This window comes from Nerophis lumbriciformis, linkage group LG27 (assembly GCF_033978685.3).
Source record: "Nerophis lumbriciformis linkage group LG27, RoL_Nlum_v2.1, whole genome shotgun sequence".
NCBI classification, from domain to species: domain Eukaryota; kingdom Metazoa; phylum Chordata; class Actinopteri; order Syngnathiformes; family Syngnathidae; genus Nerophis; species Nerophis lumbriciformis.
The window spans coordinates 11,391,817-11,407,199 of record NC_084574.2 but is presented as its reverse complement, the minus strand read 5'-3'; the positions used below and the strand labels follow the sequence as shown (position 1 = coordinate 11,407,199).

Below are 15,383 nucleotides of genomic sequence, written 5' to 3'. Positions count from 1 at the left end.
CGGTCATGCTTGCCAACCCTCCCGAATTTTCCGGGAGACTCCCGAAATTCAGCGCCTCTCCCGAAAATCTCCCGATTTTCAGCCGGAGCTGGAGGCCACGCCCCCTCCAGCTCCATGCGGACCTGAGTGAGGACAGCCTTTTTTCGATGGGAGGACAACTGGGTGACAAGAAATAAATCATCCAGACTAGAGATAAATTGTATTATGTTTATCTTACCTACAAATAAATATATTTATTAATTTAAAAAAAACAAAAAAAAACTAAATACATTTTTACTATATTTTGCTAAAAACATCAAAATTAATTGTATTTTTATTTGTATTTTTTCTGACTCCTTATTACATAAAGGCATTAGAATTATACATTAAAATAAACATATTTGAAATAATTAATTTTAAATTATCATAATAATTAATTTAAAATTACCATATTTAATTTTTAAAATAATTGCTTGTTTATCAACAACTTTAGCATTTTATTCATTACATTTTGAAGCTCTCAGAAGCCAAGTTATGTTATATTCCTTAATATTTATTTATGCAAGTTTGAAGTATCAATTATCTAAACACAGTTTTGTTTGCATATTTTCAGGTAGTAGATATATACATATATATATATATATATATATATATATATATATATATATGTATATGTATATGTATATATGTGTGTGTGTATATATATGTGTATGAAATACTTGACTTGGTGAATTCTAGCAGTCAATATACTCCTCCCCTCTTAACCACGCCCTCAACCACGCCCTACCACGACCCCACCCCCCACCTCCCAAAATCGGAGGTCTCAAGGTTGGCAAGTATGTATATACGTATATATAAGAAATACTTGACTTTCAGTGAATTCTAGCTATATATATATATATATATATATACATACATACATAAGAGAGATACTTGAATTTCAGTGTTCATTTATTTCTACATATACACACACATAACACTCATCTACTCATTGTTGAGTTAAGGGTTGAATTGTCCATCCTTGTTCTATTCTCTGTCACTATTTTTCTAACCATGCTGAACACCCTCTCTGATGATGCATTCTGCTTCGTCTCCAGTTGTGCACTGCACTCTCTAAAAGCTGTAGATGTTATTGTCACATATGCATGTACAGTAGATGGCAGTATTGTCCTGTTTAAGAGTGTCACAACATTGCTGTTTACGGCAGACAAACTGCTTTACGGTAGACGAAAACGTGACTGCTGCTGTTGTTGTGTGTTGTTGCCGCGCTGGGAGGACGTTAATGAAACTGCCTAACAATAAACACACATAAGAAACCAAAAACTCGCCCTCGATCATTCTACAGTTATAATGTGATTGGGCAGGCATGCTGTTTATATTGTGGGAACGCGGACGTGAAAACAGGCTGTCGACACGTCACTCAGGTCCGCATGAATTTCGGGAGATTTTTGGAAGAAAATTTGTCCCAGGAGGTTTTCGGGAGAGGCGCTGAATTTCGGGAGTCTCCCGGGAAATCCGGGAGGATTGGCAAGTATGGATAATATCAGCCTGCTGATATTATAGGCCGATAAATGCGTTAAAATGTAATATCGGAAATTATCGGTATTGTTTTTTTTTTATTATAGGTATCGTTTTTTCAATTTTTTTTCAATTTTTTTTTCATTTTTATTAAATCAACATAAAAAACACAAGATACACTTACAATTAGTGCACCAACCCAAAAAACCTCCCTCCCCCATTCACACTCATTCACACAAAAGGGTTGTTTCTTTCTGTTATTAATATTCTGGTTCCTACATTATATATCAATACAGTCTGCAAGGGATACAGTCCGTAAGCACACATGATTGTGCGTGCTGCTGGTCCACTAATAGTACTAACCTTTAACAGTTAATTTTACTCATTTTCATTAATTACTAGTTTAATGCAACTGTTTTTATATTGTTTTACTTTATTTTTTATTCAAGAAAATGTTTTTAATTTATTTATCTTATGTTATTTTATTATTATTTTAAAAAAAAGTACCTTATCTTCACCATACATGGTTGTCCAAATTAGGCATAATAATGTGTTAATTCCACGACTGTATATATCGGTTGATATCGGTATCGGTAATTAAAGAGTTGGACAATATCGGAATATCGGTTATCGGCAAAAAGCCATTATCGGATATCCCTAATATATACATAATATTGCCAACATTTTACAATTTTCTTATAAAATTGTGACTTTTGTTGAGTAAAATTATGACTCTTCATATAATTGCCAACATTTTAAGCTTTTCTTAGAGCGGGGGTCGGCAACCCGCGGCTCTAGAGCCACATGCGGCTCTTTAGCGCCGCCCTAGTGGCTCTCTTGAGCTTTTTCGGAAATGTATGAAAAAAGATGAGGGGAAAAAAATATGTTTTTTGTGTTAATATGGTTTCTGTAGGAGGACAAACATGACAAAAACCTCCCCAATTGTTATAAAGCACACTGTTTGTATTAAACATGCTTCACTGATTCGAGTATTTGGCGAGCGCCGTTTTGTCCCACTAATTTTGGCGGTCCTTGAACTCACCGTAGTTTGTTTACATGTATAACTTTCTGGGACGTGTTTTATGCCACTTATTTTTCTGTCTAATTTTGTCCACCAAACTTTTAACGTTGTGCATGAATGCACAAAGGTGAGTTTTGTTTATGTTATTGACTTCTGTGGAGTGCTAATCGGGCATATTTGGTCACTGCATGACTGCAAGCTAATCGATGGTAACATGCTATTTAGGCTAGCTACTGTATATGTACATATTGCATCATTATGCCTCGTTTGTAGCTATATTTGAGATCATTTAGTTTCCTTTAAGTCCTCTTAATTCAATTTATATCTCATGACACACTATCTGTATGTAATATGGCTTTTACATTTTTTTTGCGGCTCCAGACAGATTTGTTTTTGTATTTTTGGTCCAATATGGCTCTTTCAACATTTTGGGTTGCCGACCCCTGTCTGAGAGGGAGAGAAAGAAAGAGAAAGAGAGAGAGAACCCTAACCCAAATGAGTTGCCACATTGTTCCTATAAACTCATAACAAGCTTGCCTTGAGCATAAACAGAACACAAAATCCCCCAAAATAATAAATTGTCAAACTATAAAAAGAAGACTCCATTTGTTTTTGGGCTTTCACCAAACCCTGCAAAATGTGTAGTATATATTTGTTCATTTATTCTGTTAATATTTGTATTATCTTCTGTGTGTTCTCTCCCGAACACATGGCAGTTGGGTCGTCAGCAAATAAAACTAACTTTAAGTCATTTGTAACTTTACAAATGTCGTTTTGTTTAAAGATTAAACAATCTTGGTCCCAGGATTGATCCCTGGGGTACACCACACCTTATATCTTGCCGTGTTGACATATTTTCACCCATTTTCACATATTGCTTCCTGTTGGTTAAATAGCTTCTTACCCAGTTCAAGACCAAACCTGATGCCATATCGTTCTAATTTGTTTATTAAAATATCAGCTTCTAAGTTCTTTAAAAAGCAATCAATAAAAAATGTATAAAAGCATTAAAACAACCCGCTTAATTGTTTAAATCATCGGTGTCAAACTCTGGCCCGCGGGCCAAATTTGGCCCGCCGTGTAATTTCATTTGGCCCTTGAGGCAATATCAAATTAACATTAGAGCTGGCCCGCCGGTATTATACAGCGGTGGTGCCACTGTAACACCGCATTCAACGCTAATACTCATACTTGCCAACCCTCACGATTTTCAGTGCCCCTCTCGAAAGTCTTCCGGGGCAACCATTCTCCCGAATTCCACCCGGACAACAATATTGGGGGTGTGCCTTAAAGGCACTGCCTTTAGCGTCCTCTACAACCTGTCGTCACGTCTGCTTTTCCTCCATACAAACAGCGTGCCGGCCCCTGTCACATGATATATGCGGCTTCTACACACACATAACTGAATGCAAGGCATACTTGGTCAACACTGAGGGTGGCCGCATAAACAACTTTAACACTGTTACAAATATGCGCCACACTGTGAAACCACACCAAACAAGAATGACAAACACATTTCTGGAGAACATCCGCACCGTAACACAACATAAACACATCAGAACAAATACCCAGAACCCCTTGCAGCACTAACTCTTCTGGGACGCTACGATATACACCCCCCCGCTACCACCAAACCCCGCCCCCCCAACCCCAACCCCGCCTACCTCAACCACGATATTATTGAACTAGCATCCCAGAAAAGATGGCAGGTATCTGGCTTGGGCACATCAGATTATATCAGTGTGTGTCAAACTGAGCAGTAAAAAGGCCTGAATGGTTGGTTTATTCATTATTTTATTTTCAAATTTATTAGCCTGTGGAAAAAGTTAATGTTGATATTTACCTCAGAAGGCTGCAAATAGAAAAGAGGCATTCCATTTTTTATTTAAATTTTATTTAATATACCATTGATGTTTTTTCGTTTGTTTTTTGAAAGTTGATTTTGCACTATTACGTTATATAAGCGTTGCTTGTTCCATATTCAGTGTTAAAGCAAATCAGTGTAGCAAACTGAGCAATAATTAACGTTTTATTCATGCACTTTCTCTTGCTACTTCAAGGCTTGAATGTTTGATTCATTCATTATTATTTTATTTTAAAATGTATTACTAGCCTGTGGAAAAAGTTTATTTTGATATTTACCTCAGAAGGCTGCAAATAGAAAAGAGGCATTCAATTTTTATTTAAATTTTATTTGATATGCCATTGATGTATTTTAATTATTATTATTATTTGAAACTCGATTTTGCATGTCACTATAAAGTTATATAAGCCTTGCTTGTTCAATATTCAATACAAAACTTGTTTGGGTCCCTATTAAAAGGTTAATTTGTTCAACCTTGGCCCGCGGCTTTGTTCAGTTTTAAATTTTGGCCCACTCTGTATTTGAGTTTGACACCCCTGGTTTACATGAAAATGAGACTAGCAGCTATGGTGTTTTTAACCACTAGAGAGCGCTGTTGTACCTATTTTCAATGCTCCATGCACATGGTGTATAATGAATGCTATGAAACGTTTTGAGTATTTATTTTGTGGGTTGCAACATAGCTCATAGCAACACAATTGACCCAGAGACACACTTCCCAGCTAGTGGAACAATAGTACTATTGTGTAACGCAATAAACATAACGGATGTGGGAGGTGATAGGAATACAATGTGGATGTTTTCCTTGCAGATCGGAATCAGTGAGCAGAGGAATGAGTTGTTTTTAAAAAAAATGTGGATATGTCATCCTAATTTAAGATGAGATTTATGGGTCTTTGAAGGGCAGGGCCGGCCCGTGGCATAGGCCGTATAGGCAAATGCTAAGGGCGCCGTCCATCAGGGGGCGCCATGCCAGTGTCACAAATGTTGGAGAAAAAAAAAAAAAAGAAAGTTGGTACTATTATTTCTAAATACAAAAAATAATCCCACGTTAATTAAAATGCAAATTAAAGCCTATTTAATAGAAATATTATTTGTTACAACATTACGCCCCCCCCCCCCCCCCCTTCCCGTATCATGACTCTTTTTGGACGTCACCACATCAAAAAATCAACACAAGATGTCAAAACGGCCAAAACTGTCAGGTGCCCAGGGAAGAAAAAAGAGAAAAGAAGAGGAGGAGAAACGAGAAAAGACAGAGGTAGCAAGTAGGTAATGTTAGCCTACATGAAATTATTTGTCTGTTACAGAATGTGATAGTAACCTGGCTTTTTAGCATTAAGCTAATGTTACATGATTCGGCAATTGCTAATCAATAAATAGCTAGTTCTGTTTTAACGTCGGGTTAATATTGTGGAGGGGGCTAAATTGTTATGGAAAATAATAATGTAACGTTAGGTAATTACAGTACTCCCACCTTACATTCCTCAGGGACATTTGTATTAGATCTTTTAAGCAGGTGTTTTTGTTTACATTGTTATTGCCTTCTGGTTAGCTAATGTTTGCCCTGCAGGTAATAGTCACTTTTCCACCCCTTTATATATTAGGTATAGTTGTAAGCAGAGGTGGGTAGAGTAGCCAGAAATTGTACTCAAGTAAGAGTACTGTTACTTTAGAGATTTATTACTCAAGTAAAAGTAAGGAGTAGTCACCCAAATATTTACTTGAGTAAAAGTAAAAAGTATGTTGTGAAAAAACTACTCAAGTACTGAGTAACTGATGAGTAACATACACATACACACACATATATATATATATATATATATATATATATATATATATATACATACATACATATACATTGATATATACAGTATATCATTTATATGTATTTATTTTGCTGTTTTTGTTTACATGTTAAAGATGTTTTAATGAATATACATGCATGTTTAACATATAGATTCCTTTCTTTCATGCAGACTAGAATATAAGTTGGTGTATTACCTGATTCTGATGACTTGCGTTGATTGTAATCAGACAGTAGTGATGATAACGTCCACGTTTTCAAATGGAGGAGAAGAAAAGTTCCTCCTTTCTGTCTAATACCACATGAAAGTGGTTGGTTTTTGGCACCTTATTTGTCCAGCTTCCATATTCGTTTTTATACACTTTACAAGAAATATATTGGCGTCAAACTCCGTAGCTTGCTAGCTTGTTTGCGCTGGCTTTCGGAGACTCTTGTTTTGAAAGCGCAGGCGCGATGGAGAGGCACTTTTATTGTGAAGACAGGAACGTCCTCATGTGCGGTCAGTCTTGAGGCTTTTGACGGGATGTACGGTTGAAATAAAAAAAAGTATATTTTTCCTTCACACTTTTGATTGATTGATTGGAACTTTTATGATTAGATTGCACAGTACAGTACATATTCCGTACAATTGACCACTAAATGGTAACACCCCAATAAGTTTTTCAACTTGTTTAAGTCAGGTCATGTGACCACCTGGCTCTGTTTGATTGGTCCAACGTCACCAGTGACTGCATCTGATTGGTGGAACGAAGTGAAACGTCACCAGTAAGGCAGGCACTTTGAAGGTCTGTCTGACAGACCAAAACAAACAAAGCGTGCATTAACAGATCGATAAAAATTAGTAGCGAGTAGCGAGCTGAATGTAGATAAAAGTAGCGGAGTAAAAGTAGCGTTCCTTCTCTATAAATATACTTAAGTAAAAGTAAAAGTATGTTGCATTAAAACTACTCTTAGAAGTACAATTTATCCCAAAAGTTACTCAAGTAGATGTAACGGAGTAAATGTAGCGCGTTACTACCCACCTCTGGTTGTAAGTAAAAAAAAAAGGTCAAAGACAAAGCTATTCGGTTTCTTGTGAGTATATACACTTCACTGCCGATGTGGGGGGGCGCCACCTAAAATCTTGCCTAGGGCGCCAGATTGGTTAGGGCCGGGCCTGTTGAAGGGAGTCGGTCTAAAGACTTTTTTGGCGGTAATTATTCTGAAATATTTTTCATTGTAAACATTCCATATGGCGATGTCACATGTTCATGCTTTGACAATTATATCACTAGTTCAGTGGTTCTTAACCTGGGTTGGATGGAACCCTAGGAGTTCGGTGAGTCGGGCTCAGGGGTTCGGCGGAGGTCGAGACACACCCGACTCATCGTGTAAATAAAAACTTCTCCCTATCGGCGTATTACAGATACGGCAACAGCAGAAGTCACACTGATTTGCAGGTGTGTAGTTGGTTGTGAGTTTATACACTGTGTTGGTTTTGTTCTTTGAACAAGGTGATGTTCATGCACGGTTCATTTTGTGTACCAGTAAAAAAACATGGTAACACTTTAGTATGGGGAACATATTCATCATTAATTAGTTGCTTATTAAGATGCAAATTAGTAACATATTGGCTCTTAACTAGTCATTATTAAGTACTTATTAATGCCTTATTCGGCATGGCCTTATGATAACCCTAACCCTCTAACCCTAACCAAATAACTCTAAACTAAGTCTTTGTTACTTAGAATATGTTCCCCATACTAAAGTGTTACCAAAAACATATAACTTTGTCTTGAATTTGAAAAAAAAAACATTTTATTTTTCACTAAAGAAGGGTTCGGTGAATGCGCATATGAAACTGGTGGGGTTCGGTACCTCCAACAAGGTTAAGAACCACTGCACTAGTTTGAATGTTCCCTCACCTTTTTAAAAACGCTTTAGCACGAGAGCATTTTAGTAGTACACACTAAATAGTAAGTCAGGATAAAATGTATTAACTAAGTATAGTTGAAACTCGAACAAAAAAAAGAAGGATAAAAATGTGAGTACAACATTGGACTACCCTACCTGGTGTGTGTACGCTTGAGCTACCGTATATTCCGGAGTATAAGTCGCTCTGGAGTATAAGACGCACTGGCCGAAAATGCATAATAAAGAAGGAAAAAAACATATAAGTTGCACTGGAGTATATGTCGCATTTTTGGGGGACATTTATTTGATAAAAGCCAACACCAAGAATAGACATTTAAAATTAATAAAGAATAGTGAACAACAGGCTGAATAAGTGTACGTTATATGAGGCATAAATAACCAACTGAGAACGTGCCTGGTATGTTAACATAACATATTATGGTAAGAGTCATTCAAATAACTATAACATATAGAACATGCTATACGTTTACCAAACAATCTGTCACTCCTAATCGCTAAATCCCACGAAATCTTATACGTCTAGTCTCTTACGTGAATGAGATAAATAATATTATTTGATATTTTACGGTAATGTGTTTAATAATTTCACACATAAGTGGCTCCTGAGTATAAGTCGCACCCCCGGCCAAACTATGAAAAAAAAAAACCTGCGACTTATAGTCCAAAAAATACGGCACTACATATTCATGACACAGAAGAGATTCAAAATAATAAAAATATAGGTATTATAAAACATTTTATATATATTGTGTGAATATATATGCTGCCAAGTTTCCTTTTAAACATGACTTTTTGTAGAATTTTTTTAATGCCCAACCATTAAAAAATGATTCCCAAGCCAATGGCTCACATTAAAAAAAAAAAAAAAAGTTTTCCAATAAAACGAGCAAATACAGTGAGAAAGTGTTATTGTTTGTGTTATGACACAATTTTTAGAGGAGTTTGCTCTCTGCAGCTGCTGCAGAGTCCTTCTGCGAGTGCTTTTTTTTTTCTTTCTTTTCCAGCCGGAGTACCATACAGTCTTCTAGCCGTCCATAGTGTTTCTACTCTTATGGATTCTTCATTCATCACTCTAAGCCAGTGGTTCTTAACCTTGTTGGAGGTAGCGAACCCCACCAGTTTCATATGTGCATTCACCCAACCCTTCTTTAGTGAAAAATAAAATAGTTTTTTTTCAAATTCAAGACAAAGTTATATGTTTTTGGTAACACTTTAGTATGGGGAACATATTCTAAGTAACAAAGACTTAATTTAGAGTTGTTTGGTTAGGGTTATAATAAGGTCATGCCGAATAAGGCATTGATAAGTACTTAATAATGTCTAGTTAAGAGCCAATATGTTACTCATTTGCATGTTAATAAGCAACTAATTAATGGTGAATATGTTCCCCATACTAAAGTGTTACCATGTTTTTTTACTGGTGCACAAAATGAACCGTGCATGAACATCACCTTGTTCAAAGAACAAAACCAACACAGTGCATAAACTCACAACAAATTACACACCTGCAAATCAGTGTGACTTCTGCTGTTGCCGTATCCGTAATACTCCGATAGGGAGAAGTTTTTATTTACACGATGAGTCGGGTGTGTCTCGACCTCCGCCGAACCCCTGAGCCCGACTCACCGAACCCCTAGGGTTCCATCGAACCCAGGTTAAGAACCACTGCTCTAAGCAATGTTTGTAAGTTTTACAATATAACTACAACTGTTGATACTTACTAAACCGTCCCATGTGTGACGTCTGTAGGAGTGTTTTCGTGCATATTTGTACCTGTTATCGCGATGTAATGACGCTAGCATGTTTACAAGTGTCTGTGTTGATATTATTAACTTACAATGGCATTATTTTTGTATTGTTTCAGATTCACTAAGACGTCACCTTGGAGTTGTTGGGTCCGTTGAGCGGATTGGAGAGCAGGCTTCCTCAGCTAGTGGGTCCATGACGATGACTTCTGTTTTGCTTGATCGGCCGTTTTACTGCCGTGTTACAGACTTTTGGGAACAATTAAAGGTATGTCAATTTCTGTGTAAATAACTAACTTTGCTAGCCGTCCATAGAGTTTCTACTCGTATAGATTCTTCATTCATCACTCTAGGCGATGTTTGCAAGTGTTACAATATAATTTGTCCCGTGTGTGACGTCTGTAGGAGTGTTTTCATGCATATTTGTACCTGTTATCGCGATGTAATGACGCTAGCGTGTTTACAAGTGTCTGTGTTGGTATTATTAACTTACAATAGCATTCTTTTTGTATTGTTTCAGATTCACAAATTCCTCAGTAATTTCACCAAGACGTCACCTTGGAGTTGTTTGGTCCGTTGAGCGGATTGGTGAGCAAGCTTCCTCAGTTAGTGGGGCCATGACGATGACTTCTGTTTTGCTTGATCGGACGTTTTACTGCCGTGTTACAGACTTTTGGGAACAATTAAAGGTATGTCAATTTCTGTGTAAATAACTAACTTTGCTAGCCGTCCATAGCGTTTCTACTCGTATGGAGTCTTCATTCATCACTCTAAGCAATGTTTGTAAGTTTTACAATATAATTTGTCCCGTGTGTGACGTCTGTAGGAGTGTTTTCGTGCATATTTGTACCTGTTATCGCGATGTAATGACGCTAGCGTGTTTACAAGTGTCTGTGTTGGTATTATTAACTTACAATAGCATTATTTTTGTATTGTTTCAGATTCACAAATTCCTCAGTAAATTCACCAAGACGTCACCGTGGAGTTGTTGGGTCTGTTTAGTGGATTGGAGAGCTGGCTTCCTCAGCTAGTGGGTCCATGACGATGACTTCTGTTTTGCTTGATCGGCCGTTTTACTGCCGTGTTACAGACACTTTTGGGAACAATTAAAGGTATGTCAATTTCTGCGTAAAAAACTAACTTTGCCAGCAGTCCATAGCGTTCCTACTGGTATGGAGTCTTCATTCATCACTCCAAGCGATGTTTGTAAGTTTTACAATATAACTACAACTGTTGATACTTACTAAACCGTGCCATGTGTGACGTCTGTAGGAGTGTTTTCGTGCATATTTGTACCTGTTATCGCGATGTAATGACGCTAGCGTGTTTACAAGTGTCTGTGTTGGTATTATTAACTTACAATAGCATTCTTTTTGTATTGTTTCAGATTCACAAATTCCTCAGTAAATTCACCAAGACGTCACCTTGGAGTTGTTGGGTCCGTTGAGCGGATTGGAGAGCAAGCTTCCTCAGCTAGTGGGTCCATGACGATGACTTCTGTTTTGCTTGATCGGACGTTTTACTGCCGTGTTACAGACACTTTTGGGAACAATTAAAGGTATGTAAATTTCTGCGTAAATAACTAACTTTGCATTGTATATCTGCGGCTTATAGTCCAGTGGGGCTAATATGTAGAAAAATAACCTTTTCCTCGACAATTTTGTGGGTGCGGTTTATATCCTAGTGCGCTCTATAGTCTGAAAAATACGGTACATCGTTTCTTATGGAAACAAATGCTTCACAATTGCAAATTGAGGTTCCACTGTTTATAAGACGGGTGAAATATTGGTCTGTGTATGATTTCCACCTCCCTCTGCGTGGTTACCTAACGTGAAGAATAATGTACACTTGCGTGGTCACTGCAGCCTTGCACTGGAATGGAAGGTGTCAGGACATTAGCATGGTGAGCAGTTGGACACTGACGGTTGTCTTTCGCTGTGAATAACAACCAGCAGGCTGGCGGGCTCAGTGTGTGCGACGTCATTAGCTAGTGCGGACGTCCTCAATGAAATGTCAGGCGAAGGAATGATCTGGAATGACTGTCCGTCAGGAAGAAGCCATACCAGTAGATGGCACTCTTTCCTCCGGTAAGGTAGTCATTTTTTTGTTGTCTAATTTCTTGGAAAGTCAAGTGCACCCGGATTCATGTCTGTCAGTCAGTCTCAGTCCTCCAGGGACTTGAACAGCACTGTGTCCTAATGTAAATGTGGACTGCAACACGACGAGAAAAAGAGACAGGTGCAGCCATCCTTATAAAAAATGTTTTCAGGCAGAATGTAAGTAAAAATAGATACAACAAAACAAAAAACCTATGTTTAAGGCATTAGCCTGGGATAGCCCCCAATTCACCGAGCCAACTTAGGTTATTTTGTCCGATGTGAAGCCTAACTAGGAACTCTAAATTTAAACCGTTAACTCTTGTAAAGCTTGAAATCTTACCCTAACCACAGTCAGACCCCTTGAAATCGGAGATCTAGCTTGAAAACCTAATATAAAACCCTAAACTCAACTTGAAACCCTACATCATGATTCAAACCCACCTGTGTAGAACACAATGGATCAGCGGTCCGCCGCATCAACCTCTCAGCCACCTCGTCTTTTTAATTATGTTTGGACTCGGTCTACTGGGCTCAAAGTTGAACTTCTTATAAGCGAGGTTCACGTCATAGAACACGTGGAGGGATTAATGCCAGAATTCTCCAAGTGTTATGTTTCCGGAGGTTTTTCTTCTTTAAGAAGCCTTGTCTGAATGAAATATTTTTAATAAGCCCGAGCTTGAACCCCTGATATGAAACTTTTTTTTTTTTTTTTCAGACCCTAACTGAAATCCCATAAAGTAACTTTATTTAATTGAGTGTGCTTATTAAAATACAAACTTGAAACCAATACTATTGGAAGCAGGAATATAACCTTAGAGAAAATGTAATTTTAAACATGTGTATGCACGTACAACACTTAAAACCTTTAGTATATCAGTATGTGGAATTAAATGATGGAATGGATTAAGTAAAGAAATTAAACAATGTACTAATATGATACAATTTAAGTGTTTACAAAGTACAATTAAGAAAAACCATGACTAACATTCTAAACTAATTGATAATCTTATTTATCTCACTATATGAAATATAACTTACTTCACTAATTATTTATTTATTTTTACTGCTCTTGTTTATGGAGTATATTCATAAAGAAATACAATCATGTGTGCTTACGGACTGTATCCCTGCAGACTGTATTGGTCTACAGCAGGGGTCGGCAACCCGCGGCTCTAGAGCCGCATGCGGCTCTTTAGCGCCGCCCCAGTGGCTCTCTGGAGCTTTTTCAGAAATGTATGAAAAATGGAAAAAGATGAGGGGAAAAAAATCTATTTTTTGTTTTAATATGGCTTCTGTAGGAGGACAAACATGACACAAACCTCCCTAATTGTTATAAAACACACTGTTTATATTAAACATGCTTCACTGATTCAAGTATTTGGCGAGCGCCGTTTTGTCCTACTAATTTTGGCGGTCCTTGAACTCACCGTAGTTTGTTTACATGTATAACTTTCTCCGACTTTCGAGGACGTGTTTTATGCCACTTCTTTTTCTGTCTCATTTTGTCCACCAAACTTTTAAGGTTGTGCATGAAAGGTGAGTTTTGTTGATGTTATTGACTTGTTGGAGTGCTAATCAGACATATTTGGTCACTGCATGACTGCAAGCTAATCGATGCTAACATGCTATTTAGGCTAGCTATATGTACATATTGCATCATAATGCCTCATTTGTAGCTATATTTGAGGTCATTTAGTTTCTTTTAAGTCCTCTTAATTCAATTTATATCCCATGACACACTATCTGTATGTAATATGGCTTTTAATTTTTTGCAGCTCCAGACAGATTTTTTTTTGTATTTTTGGTCCAATATGACTCTTTCAACATTTTGGGTTGCCGACCTCTGGTCTACAGTATATTGATATATAATGTATATATTGTGTTTTTTATGTTTATTTAATAAAATAAAAAAAAATAAAAAAAAATATATATATATTTTTTTTTAATTTCTTGTGCGGCCCGGTACCGGGTTGGGGACCACTGACTTAAAACAATGAACGTACAGTAGGGATGGGTATTCAATTGTATACTTTTATATGCATGTGTCACCGACGGCTGCGACAGCAAGTACTCTCCTGGGTTGTAATAATAAACTGAGTAATCAAGCCGAGTCAGTCTTTTGTATCCTTTGTGACAAGCTGGCCTGTTTTAAAATCAAAAGTGCCGTTATTTTCACATGACCTTCTAATCTGGCTGTGCGCAGGCTACTGTATGAACACATTTTGTTGTAAATTACACAAATTATATTTATATTGGGGATAATCCCCCACTCTTCTAAAGTTTTACGTATCATTGCAATGACTACCTTTTCAAACGCTCATCCGTTTTGGTCATGCACGCTCATCTTCTTCACCTTCTTCCTGATGCCATCTCACAATTGGAAACCGGAAAAACAAGCACCTCCTACTGAGTCATGCTGAGTCCTGATTGGGCAGAGCGTGCCGCTCTCAGGTACGTGACCACTTTTTAATATGATTTGTGTGTTCAAAAGGGGGAGTGGTCTCGGGGCGTTCCCACACAATTTGTTACATTTGAACTTTTTCTTACGTATGCTGTTTTTTAAATTTGAATGTACGCCTATATTTAGTAGGAAATCCATGCGTGTAATATATTTGCAGCATAAGCACTTTGTAGGACTTAACAAAAGACAAGTTTGGCACATTCGACTTATTGGCAAAGACTACTTCCTGACTACGGCAACACTCTTAGGTCAAACTGAAGTGAATTCATACTTAGCTACGTAGTCTACGGCCATTGCCTTCCGATGTCTTGGAATTGCAACTGCATGCAAAGTCAGCCATATAATACTTGCAAATGAGACTCAGAAGTGTAAGAAAACCAGATACCAGCAAGTGGACAACACAGTTACTGTTGTCAGATCACTAGGGGTGTAACGGTATGTGTATTTGTATTGAACCGTTTCGGTACGGGGGGTTCGGTTCGGAGGTGTACCGAACGAGTTTCCACACAAACGTATTAAGTACCCGCCTAAACTAAAGTCTTAACAAGCTGCTCCGCTTCCTTCTGCCTCTGTCTCTGTCAGTCCTCTACACAGCACCCAGCATTGTCCCACCCACACAACCATCTGATTGGCTACAAACAGAGCGGTAACCGCCAATCAGCAGTGCGTATTCAGAGCGCATGTAGTCAGTGCTTAGCGTTTAGCAGGTAAGCATCAGGCAGCGGACTCTCCCCAAATTATATTAAACACCTCCCAATCAACTACTAGTAACATCACTGTGAGTCCATTGACCTAGAAATATAAAAGGCAGCTCAGCTCGTTCGCAGTCTTGGCTTGAGGTGAAGGCTAATTCGCTTTTAGCGTAACGTTAGCTCATTTTGCGGTGTGTGTGTTACGGACAGCAAAGCCATGTCTGTTATTTCACTTTACCTTTTTCTGTGTTGATTGAGCTGTGTTGAAGCAACAAAAAATGAC

At 37.7% G+C, this 15,383-nt stretch overlaps 1 protein-coding gene across 1 annotated transcript in view; it reads left to right on the top strand.

Annotated features, from left to right (window-relative positions):
• The first annotated feature begins 14,335 nt into the window (after window positions 1-14,335).
• Window positions 14,336-15,383, top strand: part of nr3c2 (nuclear receptor subfamily 3, group C, member 2) — a 281,598-nt gene continuing 280,550 nt past the window's right edge. The window contains exon 1 of the mRNA XM_061922877.1: window positions 14,336-14,398. The gene's annotated coding sequence lies outside the window, so the exon portion shown is untranslated. The remainder of the gene's footprint in view (window positions 14,399-15,383) is intronic.